Source organism: Pseudopodoces humilis, chromosome 7 (assembly GCF_049639895.1).
Source record: "Pseudopodoces humilis isolate 2021_Gansu_Grassland_sample_001 chromosome 7, ASM4963989v1, whole genome shotgun sequence".
Lineage (NCBI taxonomy): Eukaryota > Metazoa > Chordata > Aves > Passeriformes > Paridae > Pseudopodoces > Pseudopodoces humilis.
Window position 1 is genome coordinate 28,221,587 of NC_142206.1, and position 24,261 is coordinate 28,245,847.

At 37.0% G+C, this 24,261-nt stretch overlaps 1 protein-coding gene across 4 annotated transcripts in view; it reads right to left on the reverse strand.

The window, feature by feature from the left end:
- Positions 1–24,261, reverse strand: part of SIPA1L1 (signal induced proliferation associated 1 like 1) — a 199,121-nt gene that overhangs the window by 90,025 nt on the left and 84,835 nt on the right. Inside the window, exon 1 of one of the 4 annotated variants that reach the window (XM_088057236.1) lies at positions 20,492–20,509. The exons of the other annotated variants lie outside the window; for them this stretch is intronic. The gene's annotated coding sequence lies outside the window, so the exon portion shown is untranslated. Of the gene's footprint in view, positions 1–20,491; positions 20,510–24,261 lie in introns of those variants that run through there. 4 annotated transcript variants of the gene reach the window in all.

A 24,261-nucleotide genomic window follows, 5' to 3' on the forward strand; every position in this document is an offset into this window, starting at 1 on the left:
TAGTTCTATCTACTATGTCAGTGGCAGGAGATAAGAGAGTCATCAGAAGACAGTGGTATTTCAACTACTTATAGCTGTGTCAACGAAGAGCTTGAAGCAAGACAGAAAAACCCAGCTGAAACTGGAGAACAGCATAAAACAACTTTTCTGTGCCATGTTCAAAAGGTTATTCTTTGGCCTGGTGTAGGGAGAGAGAATTTGCTACAGAGATTCAGGGGACTGAAGCACAAGTCCTGTCCACCATTAAAATCCTACTGAGCATGTTCATGTGTGAAATCCCAGTAATGCACAGAACTTGTGCTGGCCATCCCATTAATGTTGCCGGTTACAACACAGCAACAGCTTTTATCTGATACCCCATAGCTCTAACAACCAGAGAGAAACAAATAAATAGAATGCACTAACATGACCTACACTTCCAAATTTTTCCAAACAAAATGATGTTTCTGTGATTCCTAGCAAACTGAGAACGTACAGAGTTTCACAATTTGTGTGGTCCTGGAGCTGGCTTTATTTAATTATTTATCCAATGCTGATGTGCTTTAACAATTGCTTTTCATTTACAGAAGTTAAGGCAGTTATGAACTGGAGAACAGCATTAATCCTAATTAGCTTTGATCCCATCACCAAAAAGAGCTGGATCATCACTCTGCTGAAGATTTCTCAGCTTAGGGCTTAGGAGATCCCCTGTTGGGAATTATTTTGAACTCTTGTCTTGTGCTGCCATGAGCTTCCTGAATATCCACATCAGTGTAACACACTTCTCAGAGAAGCCTGGAAAAAAAGGAATCAGTAAAATTATAGAAGTCTCCTGTCGACTAATTTGTCCTGATCACAAAAGGAGGAACAGTTTGGGTAAACTGTAGGATCAGGAGCACGGCATACAAGGACCCTGTGTTCTGCTTTGTAGAGTCCTTTCTTCTCTTGTCTTGTCTTTCTTAAATTCAGTGGGTTTTATGTTTTGGGCTTGGTGGGTTTTTTTTTAATTGCACTCCAACACAAATAAATCAAAGGTAACTGAGGAGTTTCTATGAAACCAAGCTGTAGGCTCCAACTTTCAAGGTAACTCAAAGAATAAACTCCTGAAACATTACTGGCCCCAGTGGAACAAACTGAGCTAAAAAAGATGAACAAAACAAACATTGGTAAGAAGAGAACATAAAGGATGATAAGAAACTAAACCATCACCTCCCACCCCGCAGCCCTGACTCACATTACCAATGGCTGAGACCAACAGGCCCCATTTATGAGTACAGTCCTGGTGCTCTCCTCTCCAAAGCGGATGGATCTGTATATCCTTTCTGTACATGAAAGACTAGAGCTGGAACCAAGCCTGCAGATGCACACGGCCTGGCAAAGCAAGCCGCAGCAGCACGTGTAGCCACCCGAGATTGCTAAAGTCTAGATTTGACCCAGCTGTTTCTCAATGAATGTCAAGACTACTCATTAAAGCACCAATTTCACAATTTACTCCATACCAAGAACTTTACACCTCTCATCGATGGAAATCACCAGCTAGTTAATATCCAAAATGTTGGTGGATGTTTGGTTTTTTCCCTTTTGGAGTGAGGGAGAAGAAATAAAAAAAAGGGATTGATGGATAGGCAAATCCAGTAATGAAAGCCTCACTTCCTTAGCAAACTGACAAAATGCAGTGCCCCTACAAGAGATCCCCTTGAAAAATAAACCAACAGACTAGGGAAAGGATTTACACAGTGAAAATTCCTGTATGTTGACAAAGAACAGAAACTTCAAAAGGAGGACTTGTCAAAAGACCCAATCCAACAGTGCACAAGGTAGGCCAGGAAATCTTCTCATGACAGGGCTGCTTTTCACATGTCTTTAAACGTGAAACCAGTAGCTGCTAATTGGTAAGAATGGAGGAGATCCCACCCAACACCTGCTACAGCAATTCGGTTTAATAGCAGTCCCTCAGTAGCTTTGACAATTACTCCCACACTCCCCTGTGAGAGACTAATGGTTTGCTAAAAATAAAACAGAGATTAGAGTCTACAGCGAGATAGCCGCTATTCGACAGAAGGCGATTTGCAACAACCTCGTGGTGAGCTGATGTCCAGACTTCAAAGGATTTCATCCTGCATCTAGAGATCTGGGTGCCTGCAGTATTACTTTTTGTTCATTTTATTCTTTTCTGGAGTCTGCATCTTAGCACACAGTAATAATGTTCATATTTATGCAGTGGGGAATAATCAGTACCAACCTCAATTTGTGTATAGCAGCTGCTAAAAGCTTAAGTTGCCAAGAAACCTAAGATGACAAAGCAAAACACAACCCCCTCCCCCAGCTGTACCAGTAATTAGTGACATTTTCACTAGTGTGTGAATCTTTAGCAAGCAGACCAAGACTTACCAAGTCACAATTGCAGGGAAGGATGGGAAAAAGAGCAGAAAATACCTTTTAAATTTTTTCTGAATATGATATATAATATGGTTGTCAAAACCATCAATCAATAGCTTGTATGTAGGATGCAAGTAACAAAGACCATATCAGTCTTCCAAAATAATTACTCTTATCTGTTTTAAAATACAGGAACTAACAGACCACAAAAGCAGCCAATATAAAAAAGAAAGCATTTTTTAAAACCACATACTTAGTTCTGTAAGAAAATGTCTGACTCCACGACAAAAATGATACATATTATATTTTGCCTTATGTTAAATACTGAGAAAACAATCTGAATTTATAGTGAGAAAAATTTAATCTTTTGTCAAAGACAGAAGGAAAAAAAAAGGATCCATGTAACAAATAAGATGCTGTGTACAAAAAAAGCCTCACAAACAAACCTGACCTTGTTTTATGGAAGCAAGCCAAATTAATTCCATCCTTCAAATCTACAAGACACTGGAGAAACACTTTATATTAATTATAGCTGCTCTCAAAAGAAAGTAGCCATAATATGAAATGATTACCGTCTTACCTGGTCAAATGGGTTAGATTAAGAAAAGACATCAAGAACTATAGGTCTGGATTTCCTCTTTAGAAATAATAAGGAAATTTCTTTCTGCCTAGGAGGATAAGAATAGCCAAAACTCCATTTGTTTTTCAGTTGTGTGAAAAACTTACATTTTAGAAAGACAAGGAGACGCCACAGATGAGGCCACTTGCAACAAACACATCCTCCTCTACAAGTAAGATACCACAAGCCGCAGGTGGCAGTGTCAGAAGGTGACATGAAGCAGAACACCTGAAGCAACTACAGCCAACTCCATAAGAAGAGAAAGGTTCGTGGCTAAGAGGCAAGAGAACTGAAGCCCAGAAGTTCCTTCCCTTCAGCCTTGAGATGTAATGAACAACATCTTGATTTAACAATACTTACTTAGGAACAATATCCATCACTTTTAAGTCACATTTTCTCTAGTGCCTTTTATTTGGCTTCACAGGCACCAAACATTTTTAACTATCTGCAATATAAATATTTATTAAATAGAAAACAGTTCAAAAATAACCAGAAGAACGATAATTAAAATTTAACATTAATGCATATAGAGAGGGGGTCTTTCATTGTGTGCTTCATTTGAAAGATGAAGGTATTGCATGATATGAAGTTTTCAAATACGGATGTGGAGGTTTCAACCCCATTTTTGTGTTATTTGTTTATGCTTCAGTATTTACATTGTCATTAAACACCAAACAAACTACAGAAGTATGATACTAATGTTTCTTGGCAGTGAACCTTCCATTGAACTCTTCAGCTTCCATTAAGATATCAGGAGGAAGCAGCAGTTGAAACTGTAAAGTACAAATTACACACAATTCTTGTGCAAATCAGGCAGTAAAGTGAAGCAGCAAAACAATCAAATTTTAAGGCTATCTTTTATATTTGATAATTTTCTTTTTGAAATACTTTCCACTGAAAGGACAGAGATAAAAATAAGGAAACCAGAGTATCGGAAAACCATTAGTTAAATGGTCTTCAAGGTTAATATACATCTCTCTATAAAAAGAACCTGTACACAATAATTCTTATTAGGGCAAATTACATTTTACTAGAGAGAAAGAAATAACTAAGACCAAATTGGCAAATGCCATCGTTACCAGAGAAATTTCTTTTCAGACTTGTGTGAAGAAAAATATCACCAGCTTGCTCACAATTAAGGCCTCCCACATGATTATGTGGCACATATGAAAATAATTTTTTGATTCTAAAGCTTGTACTGATGCAGATAATCTGCCTTTGTCTCATAAAACATGGATGATATGTGCAAAGAAACTCCCTTTATTGTATTTTACTGTCATTCAAAGAGCATTCCCAATTTCTGTTACATGCAGAAAAGCAAACGGCTACTGAATATACCAGTTTAAATTCAATTTTATACATGATATCATGTTTTCTTTTAATAAGCTAGAACTCAGTATTTAAGTGGAAGACATGTTTTTATATCAAACTTGACCGCAATATTGCAGAGTGGCACAAAGAAGCTTGTGACACAGGTACTGCATGGGCCAGTCAAGGCTGATGCACAGCTGGGTCTGCCCTTCACAAACCAGGATGGCCTGGCTGGAGATGGCTGTGATAGCCCTGGCTACAGTGACCAGAAAGAGATGTGGTTAAGAACCTGAGGGAAATGACAAAGAAGAGTAGTACAGCACACAAATCTGGACTTTGGAAGATGTGCTGTGGGAAACAGAGACACCTTTGGGCTACATAGTAAAATCCTGATTGAATCCAGGGCAAAATAAAACTCTATACAGGAGGCAGGAGTAGGCAGATACTCACAAAGAAGAATCTGGAATAATCATCCAGGCACAAAGGCAGTATCAAGAAATTCATATACCACCACTACATGTAACCATCAGTAATTTAAGACATATAAATAACTCGAGATGAAAAAATCACTTTAGTAGTGGAATAAGAAATAAACCAAAATGCTGACAGATCCAAAAGAATTTATGAGCAACCCAGCATATTACTGATCCTTATTGCTAGAAATTCCTCCGATGTTTTTTTTCCATAATTTCTTTTGTTCATAAAAACTATGATGGAAACACAACAAGGAAATTCCTACACTGGAGATTCTGAATCACAAAACATTGATTTAACTTCTCTTATTTCCCTCTACCACCCAGATTTCAAGGGTATTCTGCACATCACAACCTTACTGTTCCTCTAACACACCCTGACCATACTGGTACAAAGACACTACATAATCCACTTCAGGAGCAGCCGATCAACAGGTATTACACCTCATGAAATACAGCTCAAAGAAAAACATTTCCCCCTTTCTAAAGTGATTATCCAGTCATGATAAGTCATGATATAAGGTAAAGCTTATTTCAGGCAAAGATCAAATACCCTAAAACTTTATATTACTGCCCATTTGATTAAAATACTAAAAATTAAAATCCCAGAATGAAAAGAAAAAAAAAGTCCACATTGCTGTTTAACCTCTAAGTGACTGCAACCTACCTAAAAAGACAAAACCTACTATTTGGACTTTGACAATCAATCAGACTTGCTATGAGAAAAAGCCTCAAGTTCATAAAAGACTAGCACAGTAATGCAGAGAGAAGGTGACATTGTGGCAGTTCAGATGCAAACGGTTGGCAAGTTGCTGGAAAACCTACATGCATTTATCTTCGGAAAAAAGAAACAAGCCAAACAAAAACAGAAAAGAGAGACAAAATGGCTGCAATTACACTGGCAAATATGACATAACTAAGTTTTCAGAGTGAGCTGGCAGCAAAGAAAAACTTTATGCACAGCAGATTAATTTTAATTTTTGAAGCTGAAAATTACATGACTCAGCCTGCACTCATCATCTCTATGAAGACATCGTTCTGCTGCTGAAATGTCAGCTCCTCAGCTTCAGCACACAGCAGAAATTGAAGCACAAGGTTTGCTTTCTTTTATAACTTAGCTTTTTGGCTTGGATTCTCAATAGCTCTGTCCTTTCTGCAAGTTTGAAGTAAAGCCAATGCAACACTGCCCACCAGAAAGTCACACAAGGAAGAACAGATGTGTCTCCCACCGTCACATCCCGCTCCGTTCAGCTACACGGTGGATTGCTCTGACTGCTGTCGAGTGCTGCAACCAGCTGTGCTCTCCTCACCTTCACAAGCCAGTGCCAGAGTTCAGCATATTTACTAACACCAGTGCTTCTCATCAGCAACAATATGCTCACTGTCCTTAAAGGCAATTATTTGCAGTTTCTACCCTAACACACTAAAAAAAGCAGACAGTATGCACCAGAAACCAGAATAATTTAGAGTCCATTTCATCATGGTTTTTTGGGTAGCTATTTCAGACCTTTTCAGTACTGGCTGGAAGGCAGTCAGGTAAGCATTCAAGTTGCAATTGAGGTAAGTACTCAAGCTGCAGTTTATCACAATTCTGCATGTGTGTAAGCCCATGTAACATCCTGAATGGTTTAAGACTTGACTTTTTTTAAAAAATGACAATAGATGTGATATTTTGTATGTCCTCCTTCAGCTTCAATCCAGATTTTCTCATTAACAAATACTACACCACAAGTTAACTTCAAGGTAATAAAACCAAGATGCCATTCCCAAATATTATACCATGTTTATCAGTTAAATATTTTCATTTCAGAACAAAAGCCATTAACGGAATTACCATATTGCTCCTGAGGTTTAACTCTACATGTAATACACTTCCAAACATCAGTAGCAAAAGAAAACAAAAATCAAAAACAAACCCAGCCCCCAGCATGCATTTAACAATTACCTTGTGTTGTTATGGAAACTAAATATCTATGAAGAAGCAAGAACAAAGGGGGGGGGGGATGAAATCCCACTGCAAATCTTCCTGTAGATACTTATATTTTTTCTCCATTGGAGATTCAAATGAATGTGGTGCAGTACTGCTCCAAGCATCACATCCTTCCCTTCTCCCTCCCTTCCCTTCCCACTCCCCCCCCGCAAAATGTAGGTAAACATTTTAAAATTGGAGATACTGAAGCAGGAAGATGAAGCAAAATTAGATTCTTCTATAAGGAAGATGGTTGCCCAAATCAACTGTTCCATGAGACTGTTCACTTTCCAAATCTGTCTTAAAGAAGAACATATTTGTTTGCTACCCCCCAGGCAATCTCCTTGTGCAGTTTCTCTGGAAGCCACAACTGGAAAAATGTCAAAACGCAAGAATAGCTAGAAGAGGACAAAACTATTCCCTTGAAGGATTCTACAGAAAAGAAAGAGGAACAAGCCAAGACCTCTCTTTCTGCCTTCTGCATCCCTGCTCTCAATAATTTTGGTAAATATATCCCAATTGAACTGATATCCATGAAAACAATAAACCTACTTAACAAAATACAAATCAAGAATCTCTTTTTTAAAATTCAAGATAAAGTGTCAAGGAGATTTATTTCACTATATCTGTATTTATTAATTCAACGGTAGGGACAAGAATTTATGGTTTAAATGACAAGCATAGACTTTTAGCCAATAAATAATATTTTGTGGAGGGGTGTGGTGCGACCTTCTCTGGAAGTAGATGTCTTCTGGTTTAATTGCAGTATCTCTAAATCAAGTATCAGAAAAATTTTCGTTAGACGATTATTAGTAAATACATGTCCATGACTATATAATTTTCCCAAAAAAGAGAAATCAGGTTAATAGTATGGACAATAGTAGGAAACGGAGAATATAGAGATTGTATCTGCTGATATACTTCTGAACTTTTGAGAGACCTTTTGTGTAAATACAAACTTTTTTTTTTTGAGGTTTACAAAGATAGTTTTTCTGGAAAAATCTGCTGAAGTGAAAAAAGGTCTCATACCTAACAGCATCTTCCAAATGATAAATTCTTACATGAGGTTTCAAGCACTTCTAGTCTAGGTTTAAAGAACAGTGCGTAGTCCTTTTTTTTTTCAAATGAACACATTAAAAATGAAAAGGAAAATATCTGATTAGTAAATCACTTGTGCTCTCTAAGTTTTAACTGCTTACCCCAATGCCTGGAATGTACTTTACAAATTTGTAATGTAACTCATCAATGAAGGGGGAAGAAAAAGCATTTCCAGCATGTGCCATCTTCAAACCCATCCAGGGTTTTAGAAAGGTTCCAACATATCTGCAGCTTAGGCAATTCACACTGCCCCACCACTTTAGGTACAGCTTCAGCTAACTTCTTCCAAAACCCATTAGCATAACATTGCACACTGTAGATAAAATACAACATATTTAAATAATGAGAAAGATAAGACAGCATCCATAATTGTGACCCTTAGAGATACTTTAGCAAGTATAGCCCAGACAGAAAAATGCTAGTAACATATACAACCTTGAAACATGACAGTAAAAGACAACTATTAATAGAAGGCTCATCTACAGTCTTGCTTTACATAATACAGAAAATTGCAGTAAAAATCAAAGTTCACTAACATCAACAACGTACTTGAGAGCTCCATCTCAGCTGAAGATAAGCATGAAAAATTCTCAGAATTTTAGAAGCATTTTGTCTCTAGAAGAGTCTGTTCCTCAGGCCTTTGAAAGCAGCACTTAATGACAATGAGGTATGACCAAAGAGAATTTGCTCCTGCTCCTGAAGGAAATACCATAGTAGCTTTCCTCCTGTCTTCTTGAGACCACAGTGAAAACAAACCCATTGACATTGAGGCAAAACAACACCCAACCCTAATCCTAAGTAAAATGCACAAATTCTAGGAGCCATTTTACAAAACTTGTGTGGTCACAAATACACTCACAATTTACACTCACTATGATGATAATTATCTTTCAAGGAGATACTTCGGAAAAGCAACTCAGGTGTGACTAAGAGCAGAGGTGCTAAGAGCAAGTTTACTAATACATTTCTAAATATTTTTCCATTTTTCAATGTTTTGGCCAAGATGTTGTGTTATTTGACCCAGAACTAAAGAACAGAAAGCTTCAGGCATTCTCCACCTCTGGGGCTTACAAGACTACAAGCACTGTCTCGGCTGTTAAGCCATACAATCTTTAACCATTGATACGTACCTATTTATAACATTTATCTTAAATTTTGTCAAAAACTATTAACTAGGCAGCACACTGGATACCCTCCTAGATCTGCCAGATAGTACCTTCTATACCTTTTAAAAGCTAGCATTTTGAGTTTTTTGGTAGCACAGCTAGATTACAAATAAGTGAGGGATGGAGTTGGGAAGCTACTGTTTGATACCAGTTTGGTGGTCTAGGCAATTATACACACATTAACTACATAAAGTAAATAAAGCAAAGCCCACAGATTGTCACTCATTCTATTAAGCCACTGCTTGATAACTTTAACATTCTTTCAAATTATCAAGTAGTGATCCACTTATGGATGCTAACTCTGAAGCAGGGAGCAAGGTGCCTGTGGAAATTGCAGGCCACATAGTTTTCTCAGTCTTGCCTGAGAAAGTGGCCTGGGAAATCATAGGGAGGGATTAAAACAATCCTCAGAGACAGAAAACAGCCTTGCAGGTGCTGTTTGTCTGTTCCTTGTTTTCTGGCAAGAGAAGGTCGAGGGGTGGTGTGCCCCACTGACCAATGATGGTGATGTATTAGTTTACTAACCAATAAGAGTTGCTTTTCTGTACTTTTCACATATCGGTCTATAAAAAAGATCTAAAGCAATAAACCGAGAGAAATTCTCCTGATCGACTCCCTAGAGAGTCTGTGTCGTTCTTCTCGCCGTTCCTAATAGAGCGACATCCACTATCCCCAAAGGCACAACCTTACAAAGTAGTTATTTTCAAAGAACTAAGGTGGTTCTCAAAGCTCTCAGAAATCAGTGTACCAAGAAATGCCAAGCAACAAAATGGTTTCTGCTCATCACTGGACCATGGAAGATACCATCCTGTCTGTCCACCTACAGACAACATATTCCAGATTACACACAAATATCTTACTATCTCCCCTATCACTTGGAAAGGGATTGAAGTTTTTATTTAATCACATTTGAAACAGGAGCTCTTTAACCATTTAACTGTTTTCTCTTTAGGGAAACATTTGCAGTAAACATCAGAAGTGATGGAACAGGTCCATCACTATCACCTACTTCTTAATACAAATAACCATTGGCAAAAATAGTTAGGGTTTGCCCTAGGTTAAGCCATTGAAACTCTGAACTGGCCCATATAACTTCCCCGAAACCAGTGGAGTTGGATAATCCAACTCTAGTGCTATCCTCAGTGAATCTTACTTTATCCTATTAAGTGATCAAGAAACCAAGACAACTCTCAAAAGATAATTAAATTATTAACAGAGTATACAATTCAAGGTATTCTTGAGTATAATCTATATAAAACAGAATATTGTCAAGAAAAGATATTATTTAGTAGAGGTCCTAAGGATTCCTATATCAGATTAAGAGACATTTCAGCAACAATTCCCAGGTGACCCCTGAATTTTCTCAATTTGCTAGAATATCTTCATATAAATATGAAGAGAACTGTCCATAGCCTAATGCAGCAGAAGTTGGGAAAAGTCATTAGAGTTCAGCTACACTTCTTTGTCAAATACTAGCACTGAATTTGCTGAATAAAAATCAGCAAAAATTGTTTTGTTCTACTCTTAAAAATGCAAAATACGGAATAACACATCAATATTTATTGATTCTAGTGGTTTCCCTAGTGATCAGAAAAAAACCCTGTATGTTATTTTAATTCTCACATATTAAACAGCCTGGCTGATTTACTTTGTTGGCAGAATAGATAAGGAGGGTCTTCTCCAAGACAAGCCAAATCTTTGAAACAGAGACTGAAGTGTCTGCTAAGTGACAAAACAGATTTCCTGGGGCAGACACATCTTATTTAGGCATGTCATTTAATTTCTATTCATTAAATACTGGAAAGGTTATTACCTACGATCACCATAGAAAGATATGCTTCCAAGAACCTTAATGTCTCACAAGTTTGAAGGAGATTAAACAACAGATTTTTCTAAAGCTGTATTAATAAAGCAATAGTTGCATAACTGGCTTGTCTACATTAAGGCAGAAATGTAGGATTTCATGTAGATTTTATGCTTAGAGCATATCAAAGAGATGAGAGAAATTCTTGGGAGACGGCAAGAAGGTTAAAACTCCTGTGTTTTATTTGAAGCAAAGGACATTTCTTCAAACCACAAAAGAAGAATCAGTGAGCCCCCATAAACTCTTAAGTTCTGAATTAAAACCTGTTTCATTAATCCAGCAGTTCTAATGCAAGACCTTCAGACAGACTCAAAAGGAAACAGCCAGATGTTTCAGCTGGCATTGTGCAATGACACGATGATCCTCTAAGGTATCAGGGAAGTTGACAGCTCCTCCTATACAAAAACGGAGTCCTGAGGAGAGGAGGTGACAGGACAAACACCTCCCATCATCCTGGAAGAGAGTGTGGAGCTGCAGGGGCTCCCATGAAATTTCTGAGACTCTTATGTACTGGACTATCAGATCAAAATCAGAAACTTAACAAACCACCAACTCAGAGGACGCTGAAGTATGAGGGGACAAAAAAAGGCTGTTTTGAAGTATATAAAAATACTCGTAATTGGTCTCTTCCTTGGACATCAAGAGTAGTAATAACCCTGTTTAGAAAACTCAAGTTGTGACTCTGCTCTACAGCCTTTTGCGCATTGCAATGACCTGTCAACCCAGACCACACTGATTTCCTGCATCATATTAATGCACAGATTCACAAAGATTTGGAAATATTTTCATCTGATACAGTACAAGGATTCTGAAACTAATATCCTCTCCATCAATAAGCAGTTACACAGACAAAACTACAGTATTATTAATGTAAAAAAAAAAAATCCATATTTTCAGAACAAAACAACGACATTTAGCACAGTAAGGCAGGACTAGAAATTGCTTTTAAATCTATCAGCACAAATGTTTCTTGTAACTGATGCCAAATTTCAAACAGTTTACATCAAGAATTATTATAAAAAAGAATGTGACAAAACAAAAACTGTATGACCAACACTTGAAATATAATACAGTATACCATACACTAGTTTACTGATTTTTCAAAACATGCGTAGACAAGCATAGCACAACCCAATCCTTTTAAGAAAAATCATCACAGATCAGCTCAGACAGCTGATGTTCCAAGTGGGCAGCTCTACAACTCTACACCGTGCAAAAGTCCTGAGCAGCAGCAGGAGATAAAGCACAAAAACCAGAGAAACAAGCAGAGTGTTTCAAAGAGAAGTGCAGAAAGCCATGGTAAAGGACACATAGGATTGACACCATAACACACAGAACAGGGCAGAAGAACTGCATCCAAAGCAACAGACTCAACCAGGGATATTTCCTCTGTTTTAATTGACATAGCTATCACACAGCAGAAAATGATAAATGAGCTGGGTGGCTATTTATTCAGCAGATACAGCATTACTTCCATGCCAACGTGACATATTGCACCCTGGCTGTAGCTGCCTTCCAAGATTTTTCCATGCAACATGAGCTACACTAGACAATCCATATGCATCTGAAAAAGAGTGGCCATAGGAAACTGAGACACATTCAGGCTAACTGTAAAGTTCCACAAGTGACTTGTACAGCAGAAGAGATATAGAGGCAAATGCCTTACAGTTATTTTCTGCATCTGCATCTCCAAACTGTAAAATCAAGATATTTAACTGTGAAGCAACCAAAACTTCAAATACACTCTTCTATTGAAAACTAAGATTCCTCCCGTTGAAAGCCCAAGGTGAGAAATGTCAGCCTGCCCATCTTGCTTTGTGAACTGCTAAACACATCAATACTTTAAGCAAAGATTTTATGGACAGCTCATCATGAAGGGTCTTCTGAAGAACACATCATCAACTGGGATGACACATTAAAATCTGGGACATTAAAATAATACATTAAAAGCTGGGGTACCAACACCATCTATGATGAAGACCATCAAAAACTTCTAAAGAACCTTAATTTAGTTGATTATAACTTCCAGTCTGAGCAGACATGCTTATAAATTCTTGTTTGTTAAATGGAACAGTAATAGCAGTTTAAAAAATATTCTCCTTACATTATTCTTGTCACATTCCATTTTCCTACACACCAGATACTGACACTTACTCCAACTCTTGGGAAAAGACTAAGCATGTGACAAATCTAATAATTAAAGATGTCAATTTGAGATCCTTCAGAAGAAAAGCTATTTATATTATAACTATCAGAGACATAGTATCTACAATTATATTTCTGCACAGATGTATCCATGCAGATAGATTCTTCTAGCTGTTAGGTCAATTATCTATATGCAGGAAGATATCCTACCCACTAGACAACTAAAAGAACATTTCCACCAGAACACAGGACTTGAACATGACCATACAGCAAACACTGTAAAACAATTTCAGTACAGTACAGTACTGGCAAAGACTTAAAGAAAGTAAGGAATAATATATTACAAAAAAGGAAAAAGGTGGCAGATTTCACCAACATATATAAAATCTACTGCACAAAGCCAATTTAACAACCTCTCTAATAAATACATAAATAAATACATACAGAGAAGTACTGTAAAATTACTGTAAGCATTTAAGTAAAACGAGAATCCCCCAAATCTGGTAAGCATCTTTAAAATTCAGCCTTGTACAGTGTTGTTTCAAGGAGAAGGGTCTGAGAAATAAATCCATGTAATTAACTAGAAAACTTAGTAATTTCATTCACATGCACCTTCATTTTGGCAGTATGTCAGGATTATACTTGTGCATAAAAAGATCAATTAAAAGTTCTTGCATGGATAATAATTTTTTATTATGCCATTAAAACTGTAACAAGCAACTGTCACTTTTCATTCTTCCACTGTGCTGTGAATTTTACTGTGCATAATAACTGCATGAAAAAACCAAATTCTAACACCAGTACTACTGCACTGAATTTCCTTGCAAAAGAATTGACTATGCAGTATTATCATTAAAGCCAACATTTAATTTATTACTAAAGCACATGGCTTCAGGAATTAAAGTATTTACTCCACTGCTCCTCACAACCACCAATGAGAATGACAGTAACAGAAAATCAGGACACCATTTTTTTTCTAAAGACATCTCTGTATTAAACTAAGAGCTCACTAGATATTAAAAAAAGTCAAATGTTATTTCACAAGAGAACTTCAATGTCAATAAGCTTTAATTCCTTTAAACGAAAGCAAAAAAAATGTATTTTGCAGAAAAATTTTTTGTATTTTCTAAGCTCCACAGGGAAACTGCATATACAAAACTCTGAAAACAATGACAACTTTTGTAGGGTTTTTACTGAATACAGAGGAACCTTATTAACAAAAGGATTATCCTGTGTGTCAGAGAAATGCATGATTAGATTAAAGAAAATTATCTTTTTGATTGTTACTACAGGTTGGAGTCTAATGTCACTATCCAATTTAGAAATGGACTTGGACCATATAATTTCTAAAGCAACACAATCTACAAAACATTAAATGCTTTTTTTAGTGCATGATGTCTAAAATACACCAAAATCCACCTTCCCTGTTACCAAAAATACTTTCCAAGCCATTTGGGTGTGAAGCATAAGGGAGGCAGCAGCTGGAGGCTGGGAGACAGCTGCACATCTGCTGGAATTGATTTCCTTAACACCATGACATAACACGTGCCATCCATTAGACAGATTATTCACTTTACTGAAGTAATGCAATTTGTTTGCTAGAATCTACTGCTTCAAATGCTGAAAACTCTCACTCCTGAGGCATGTGCTGTCTTCAGCAGGGGGAACTGAAAAACCCCAAATATGAACCATGCTCTCCAGCAGCTTCTTTAAGCTGCACTAAAAAGTTCTGCAAACACACTTTCACCACTGCAACCTGTGGGGCTAACAGTAAGTCATCACAACAGCAGCATATCCCTGAGCTAAAAGCAGAAAATGAAAATGCCATTTCCCCACAAGGAATGGTCTCATTCTTTTTTTTTTTTAAATTTCATGAAATACAGATGTAGATCTTCACACTTCTCTACAGGTAAACAAAGGAATAGATGCAGATCAAGGAATGTTTTCTCCACAGTCTATTCAGACAAGAGACACCGTATCAAATGAAGGCCTGATAGCAAACAATATATTTGTGAATGTTAAAAAGCCAAGGGATAGCTTTTAGGGCTTTTTTGTCAACATTTTATTGAAATATTTATTTTGAAAATTTAAGGAAGAAACAAATAGTTCCCTAATTTTGTTGTAAAGATGAGAACTAATGAGAGTGACATATGACATGCCTCTTGAATATCACAGTGCAGTTAAAATAGCTCTGCTGGTTAAACAGCTGTAAAAAGCCATAAGCATCTGATTAACTTAATGGGAAACAGATTCCTGGAAACACTGCACAAATACTACAAGGTTTTGAGACCCATCAATGTGCCTTAGTCTTGACCTGCATATAGTCACCTTCTGGATTTGGCATCACTAACTTAATTCCCAAACTGCCAAAGGTTTCTACTGCTAGAATACTTGTTTCCTTCTTAGAACCATTCCATTAAGAAATTGGTAAACAGCTTTCAGCTGCAGCCATTTTTCACCCTTTAGATGAATGACAACATTACTAAGAAAATTTTCTTTGCCAGAAGATCTCCTAAAAAACACATTAAAAATTAGTTTTCAAGTTTCATAAAACGTTTACAAAGATTCTTGATAAAAGCTTAAAATGCATTTTCATTTAGCCATTAAAAAAAGCAAATAGTATTTATTATACATTAAGCACTACAATGCCCTGAGGTTTCTGCTTGGAGCTCTCACATGTAAATGGAACTGGTAAAATGAATATGACTAGTTAGCTAAGGAAGAAGCATTGGATAGGGAAATGTTTCATCCTCCCTGGGATGCAACACTGTATCATGCTTCTGCTGTTTCTACTTACGGATAATTGGTTCCTGGGAGGATGTTGTTTAATTAGCACCAAAGACATCCACTCATTTTACAAACTGAATAATGCAAGCAGCACAGGTAATCTTATACATGGAGCTCCATAAAGGTGGTTTATTCATTGTACAGTAATAGAAGGTCTCAAGGACAAAAGTAGATGCAGATGCTGTGCCCCTGCAGTCAGGGCCAAATTCAAGACCATGAGGAGACTGTGTCCTATTACTTAACAATGTTGTTTCACCAACATTTTTAACAGCATTGACTCACACCGCTGCATTTCCTTGAATACCTAAAACTACCTCAAAGGAGATTGTAGAAAAGTGGGGGTTGGTCTCTTTTCCACAGTAACAAGCAACAGGACAAGAGGAAGTGGGTTCAAGTTGCACTAGTTGCTTAGGCTAGATATTAGGAAAAACATTGCCCCCAAAAGGATTGACAAGCATTTGAACAGGTTGCCCAGGGAAGTGGCAGAGTCACCATCCACAGAGGTATTTAAAAGAAGTGTAGATGAGGCATTTGGGGATGTGGCTCACTGATGAACTTGGCAGTATTATGTTAAGAGTTGGACCCAATTAACCTGGCAGTCTTTTCTGACAAACAACTGTATGAATCTATATCCACGGGCAGTATTTCAGAGAAGATGACAGCGCTGGAGGTGAAAAGTGCATCAGCTGCAGTGTGGCTCTGAAATGCTCCTGGATGTAAAACAAAAGTCCCCATGTAAAGTATAAAACATAATCACGTGGAGAGCACACTGCTTTCCCTCTCACATGAAAACAGAAGATGAAAGCTTGTGCAAAGGTACACAGTTTTTACAGAAGACGGAAAGGAAAAGCCTTAGGCCTATACTGTCACAGCTACTGTGCATGTTAAACATACCACTTACAGAGACACCTCCCTTACACCCTGTTTTATGGGGGAGTGCATAACCACCTTCCCAACTTCTGAGATTAAACACTTGGGAATGCTGCTGCAATCCCTGCATGCAGCTCTGACACCAGAGGGCAGGTGAGCCTGTGCCTGTAAACACACAAAGACAGGAGACAGCAGCTCAGAAGGTACAGGGCCATTTTGAGGCTGCTGATGTGTTACTACACAAGTAGCAATGATTATTCAGAGTACCAAATTTCATTCAGCCATATGACACTTGCATGCAGGCCAGAGCAGAATTCTCTCTCACATGAGAGAAAAAGAAGTCAGATTTGCTTGACACACACCCTTAGAGGGGACTGGAGCATTTTGCCATAGCCAGACCTCTACTATTTTAATTACTAAACCTAACATAGACACTAATTCTTTTGACTTTACAACAAAATACACACGACAATTAAGACCTTCCCTTAGGCAAGATGTGTGCAATTTTAGATTCCCTATGCAGCATACTCAAGGATAAAATTATTGAAGAACTCCATTGTAAGAAGGGCTGACTGCACAAGGTTTAACAAGTTACATGTTCAGAGCAGCAAACCATGCCTTTAATGAAACTTAAACTTTTCTACGAGAGATAAATGAAGAGACAGAACTCAGCTATGTAAAAGATTGTTTTTATCAATCCTTAAAATAAAACTGATTCTCAGAAAAGCACAATTTTCTTTCAGAAAAATTTTAAATACAAGTGGACCTTAACCAACTGCAATCATGCCTAAATCAAAATTATTTAGATGTGTTTCATTATGCATGCAATGAAAAAAATATAAAAACATAACACATTTACATTGATTTAGCTGGCCACAAGCATTTTGCTCAGTTTCCAGTACTGAATAGCAGCTAATGAATCTCTCCTGACAGATGATCATTTCATTTTCATTTTGAAATTCCTCTTTAGCTTTGAGGTTTCACTGAAAAAAAAAAAAAAAATCTTCACTTTGCTCTCTACAGCAAAGTTGGGAAAGTTTGTCTCATAATTTGAAGTGCTCACTGAAGCTTTCTCTGCATTCAGATGCCAACAGAAGAAAACCCTATTTTCTTCTCATTAGTTGACCCTCATTTAATTTAGCCCTCACACTTTCACCTTTTCCACACATATAAAGCCAAAGTCATTGAATGGACTGGGTTGGAAGGACCTTAAAGATGGCCTAGCCCAACACCACTGTCATGGGTAGAGACACCTTCCACAAGACCAGTTTGCTCAAAACCCCATCCAACCCAGCCATGAACACTTCCCAGAATGGAACACCCACAACATCTCTGGGCAACCTGTTCCAGTGCCTCACTACCCTCACAGGACAGAATCCAAATACATCTAAACCCAACCTCTAAGTCTGAAGCCCTTACATTCATGAGAAACTTAATTGCTCCTATACACCAGGCAATGTAACATTCAGCAATGTTTGTTACTGTAACCCAAAGCTTTTGCATTTTCAGTCCCTTTTTGAAGTTACTCCGGCTTTTTCTATTATCTTGATCTCAAGAATGTTATTCAAGCAAAGACAGAAATCAAATCACCAGAGCAGTTCAGAGGCCTGATACTTTAAGAAATCAGCATGTTTAACTGAAAACCACAACTGGTGGTAGCTTGTAAAGACATCTGGTTTTCTACATCAATAAAAATCTCTTAAGTTTTGTGCTCTTCAAAACTTCTGCAATTCATTGTGTTCTGTGATTTCTCAATAGCAATAGTATTTTCAAATTTATTACAAATACTTTCATTAACACAAAGTTTTCAGCTCACTTGTTTGTTTACATAAATGTTCAAATATCGTCATTGGTGACAGGATGAAATTAAGGTTTGACATGTTATTAAGTAAATGTAGGTGACTCCTTCCTGGAATATTCAAAACCTAGTGTCTTAAAAGTAAAAATCAGCAGGAAAACATCATAAAGAGATGTGACAACTAAAAGCATTTTAGAAAAGACATTTTAAATAAAAAGGAAGGACTCCTCCAACAAAAAATTCAAGACAGTGCTTTACATTTGAGGGGGGTGTGGGGCAGTCCTTTTTCTAGTGAAATTCTAAAAAATCCATACTTTGTTATTTTTTTTTAACTACATCAGGTGTTCCATGTATTTTTAAAAGTCCCATTATTTCCTGCTTGTAAAGAAAATCCTCAGTGACCTATGGAAAAAATAATAAGAACTATCACAGCTGGGGATCCAACAATGCTATGGGTTGCTGGCTTCCCTAAATGAGTAGCTCTGAGGAAGACTGATTTCCAGTAGAGCTCCTTGTGGATGAATTCACAACGTAAGTTATCCTTAAGCTGGAGCCAATGTTTTTTACCTACGTTCATTATATCATTATATCTATTATATCCACTATATAATTTTATCTATTCCTCCCCCAACATTACCTAGTCTGAACAACAGTCCCCCCTCAAAGCTTCCACCTCACATTTTCATCCACATGGTAGTATTTTTAGCTTCATGAATTCCTGTTACATGCCCTACCTGCCCCATTCAACCTGCCAGCCATACCAAAGGCGCACAAATAGTGCTGTAACCACAACAACAGACATCAGCACATTTAGTGACAGCACGGGTATAAAAGTGAAACCACAAGAGTGTTGAAATAAACAGAAGAAATAGAAAATCAGACAGAACCACAACAAATCTACAACAATGTATGACTAGATTAAGTTCAAACAGTCCATACAGCAGCAAGTAGGCAACTTGCAATAAACACAAATGATAATCAGTCTCTCCTTTGGTTTGCAAGTCTGCCGCAATCCCATTTATCTAAATTTAACAATGCTGCACTAAAACATTCTGTAACACACACACTGATGCCACACCAATACAGAAGTCCATCTCTTGATTATTAAATCATGAGGTCTTCCACAAAACAGAGCTATCTCTTCATAATTAGAAAAATTAGCCCATTCATCTGGCAGCTTGTGGGGACTCCCTGCACCTACCAAGAACTCTTAAGCCTAAGTCTAAATCTGAGTACCTTTTACAAGCAAAACCATCATACACAACACACATACTGTTGTCAGCTGAAGATCCCTCTTTTCCTCAAAAAGTTAACTTGAGCATTTCATACAATCTTATACCACTCTCAGCATTCTAGGCACAGAACGTTCCCAAGTTGCTCAACATGCAAAATCTATTAATTGAACACTCTCAACTCAAATAGCTAGCTCAAGAATTAGATATGCAGACTGTTTAAACAAACAAATTCTCAGTGATATTTCAGGGTTTCTGATTCTGAGTAAAGAATTCTTGCAGACTTTGGAATAAACAGCTTCTATTGCAAGGCACTCAGTCTCCCCTCCAAGCAGTTAAAAATGAAAGGAATGTTGTTTATCATCCTAAAATAGCTCTCAGTTAAACACTAAAGTCATCACCATTGGTGAAAAAGACAATTTCAGTCATGTGGCACTTCGATTTTATCTTTAAAATATTGCACATTACACAGGTTCTTCCTGCCACTGTATTTTCAAGTTTGACATGCATTTAAAATTCCTCTTCCCATGATTTCTCAATTTCTCGGTTTCATAAAAATATCTCACATCTCCTTGGAAACCTGAACACAGCACAACAAGGACGGCTGGCTCTAATGCTTAGAAGCAGGTTAGAAAAACAACTGCATTCCCTTGCTAGTTAGGATAGGGTTCCACACTTCATTTCTCCTCACTAGTCCGTCTCACAAGAAGCTGTCTCTCTCCCCACCATTAAATTCCCTACTTGTCTTCTCAGCCACTCACCCAAATCCTATCTACTTCCTCACTACTAACTTGGACTCACCTTGAAGTTTCATGAGTTTTCTAAGCATCTATGCAGAACATTGTAAGCAATTTAAAGAGGCTAGTGATACCCAAGCAATACTCCACTAAGAAGTAATCCTCCCCCTGCAAAACTGGTAAGAATGAAGTGAATTAAAGCCCCTTTTGCAAAGGTATTTTTAATCCTGATCTACATCAGCTGGTTTCTATACCAAGTGCTCTTGATCAGCACAAGATACCAAAAAACCCAATGCCCAGCTGTAGCTGCCACAACCCGTGGCTTGGGAATTGCTGTTTAAATAATAAGGCAGCTGCTGCTACTACCAAAACCCAACATTTGACCACCCCAGCTTGAGAATCTTTCAAGTACTATACTAGTTGCTGTAAGAAAAAGGGATAGTGCTGATTCTCATTTCAGATATAGGACTACCCAGGGAAGCACAGACATCCTCTGAGCCCCAAAAAAGGGCTCTGCCCCAGCCACGTAATTGCCTGCAGTAATGTTTCAGTTTTAGCCAACATTTCCCTTCCAAAGCCATCTTCACCATTACAACTTGATTTAAAGCTAAAATTCTGAAGGTATTTCCTAAGAATTATACATTTTCAAAAGCAAGAAAGACCTCTCTCCCAGGAACTAACAGTGTTTTCTCAGTCAAAACAAAGTGAGAAATTGGAATCATCCAGTTACTGCCATTTAGTTAAAAACCTTACAGAGAGACATCCCAAGAATAACAAGCAGCATGGAAATATCAATATGAGGGGGAAAATCAAGAAGACTAAGATTTCCCCTGCCCTGCCAAGATAGAAAACAACACACAAAAGGCAAAGAAGAATTTTCTCCCCCAGAATACCATAAGAACAAGAGATTATGTTCAGCCAAATAAAAGCTGACAAGTTTATCATCAACAAAAAGGGCTGCCTCTTCATACCTCTACCTAGGGAAAACACTGCTAAGGGATATGGGACTGCAAGCCGAAAGTTTAGCAGAATTAAAGGGAAGAACAAAAGATAAAATTACATTGTAACAAAAAATATTTGAATAACAAAGAGTTAGAATAGATACCAAAGTCTTTCAGTCTTTTGACACAAGTCAAACTAACAGGATTGCAGAGGTATACCCCAGAGTATATTACTGTCATAACTGCCTATCGTAGATTTTTTTTTTTTTGCATCATCATCCCAAGCATCTGTTACTACTCCTAATTAAAGACCAGATGGTCTGACCCAATATGGCAATTCCTATGACCCTATATTTATCAGCAGGTGGGGAAATTAAGTTTTGAGGTCTGAAGCATCAAAGCAAGATTAACAAAAACAGATAGCTAAATAGGTTTCAAAGCCATCTGGTATATGACACTTACTGAAAAAAGTATTCTTGAAGATTTCATACAATGCATTTTCCATGGTCTCTGTACTGAGAAAAACTGGCTTCCACAAACTCCACCAGATGCAAATATGCTTTAACTCCAGAAACACAGAGATTATCAAGATAATAAATGAGTCCTTTTTCATGTTAAACTAGTGAAGCACAGCTATTCCAGCTGTACAGTGAAATTTGTAGAAGTGAAAGTCAGCAGCATGCTCACATAAAAGTTAGAGTTCATTGCACAAACCAGTAAAAGAAACAACAAGAAAACCCTGCATAAAAAAATGTAGAAAAAGGAAATAAAAATTAAAAACACCCCAACTACAATAAAAACCCACTCCACTGTATGAAGCTACACATCATATACACATCCTTTGTGCACGTGTGATAGGGAGCACATGCACAAACATAACATTTGGCTTAAATCCATTAACTAATTTTATTAATTGAAAAATATTCAAAGATACTCTTAAACATGGAAAAATTGATGTAGAAAAAACCAGATCGAAATACTATCTCAAAGTACCTTGGGGGAAAGTGAGTTCAATGCACGCAAATGACAGCAATTGAATATATGAAATCACACTACTGTCATCCCTGCAGCACATGAATACTCTTACATAAGGTTGAGACACTTTTCAATTTATCTTATTTACCATTTTATTTATTTATCATTTTTACTTCAAGACTGATCTCATTTTCTAAATTGTAGGAAAAAAGACACTAAACATAAGTATTTTCTACAGTGGATTTATGATTTGACATTTCACAGCATGGACACACAGCTCTGCACCTATGCAAGCTGAAGAAATACTTGTTTCAAACCAAATGATTGCCTACAGATTTCTGTATTAATCTAAATATACCTTCATTAAAGTATTGGGTAATACTAAAAAAATGGGCCTAATAATGTCGCATTTCTGAAATTATGAAAAGAATTCCAAGTGAGCTTTAAAACAAAGTAAACAAAATTAATGCATCCAAACCAGAAAATTTTACTGAAATTCATAAAAAGGGAACTATTGTGAAAACATAAATGCTGTGATTGCAGATTTCAAGAGTTCAGTGTAGGTATAAGAAAATAAAAAGCCCTGCAGCCATCACAGACTCTTCTTTCTGGGAGCAGAAGCACCCAAGCACCTTTCTGACAGCAGACTATGTCTTCCCCATAAAGTTTTCAAACTGACACTGTCTACCACAGTTCTTAGGTTACCCAGGACACAAGGAAGCCCTCTAGATGTAATCAAGGAAAATAAACATCTGCAAAAGGGAGAAAAACAAGAAGTATCCAGCACGTTCTTTCAGTCTTAAGACTCTTAAAAATAAAACAAACATCCATACAGCAATTTCAAACTAAAAAAAAAATCACCTTCATTTATAAACCTTCCATTTAGTATAAATATCACTGTATGTTAATGGGATTGTGTCCTGTCCCTTCTGTTGTTTTTTTAAGGCTTTTGGAAGTTCTCCTCTTGCACAGACCAAATGTGTCAGTTAAAACACAGTTATGCTGACACACACAAAATTCTTATTGTGTCTAAAATTGGCACTAATCTCAAAGGGTAAATTTTACATATGTTTTATATCACAGTTAAATATAAATATTGCTCAGGTGAATTAAGTCCATATCTATGACTTAGCCTACATCTTACTGCATTTGCAATTTGAAAGGACAAAACCTTTTATGGCTACATTTTTACTCATAAAAAATTTAAGTTCTCCAATTAAAATATTTTCCCTGTGGATATGGTAATTTTTAGTCTGTACACATGAAAAGAGCTATGGTGATATGTTGACAGGCACCTGAAAGACAGCCAGCCAGCAGTCCTTCATAAATAAGAGAAGAAATTATTTTACAGTGATAATATAGGAAAATAGAACATAGAATACTTGGTTATACCCACTTAGACTCGCTGCAAATCTGACTGTCACAGTACAATGATGAAATTGTTTTCATTTTCTATAACATTTTAAAATGCTGATGCTAAACATCAAGGAGGCACATGAGGTGCAATTGTTCTTACTGACCCCTGTTTTGAGCGTTTGATATAAACCTACCATATTCAGCCTCTGCAAGTGTTAAACACAGCTCTAAGTACTGGAAGTTTAATGACAGGCAAAGCAGATCCACCCCAAAATTGTATAGGAGCCTGACTGGGAAAAAAAAATCTTATAAAAATAAACCTTATAGTAGCAATTTTTACTGGCTGTTGTTTCAGATAGATATTTATATATTATTTGTTACAAAAATACATTCAAATTCCTACTTTTTTTTTTAATGAACTGTAACTGGATGATTAGATGAAACTGATGGTAAGAATTAAAACTGGGGAAAAAAAATAGCATTGGTACAAGTAAGTACAGATGTTTACATAACGGAGGTGGAAGAAAAAAGAAGCTCTCAGTTTTCACTGAATGCATTTTAA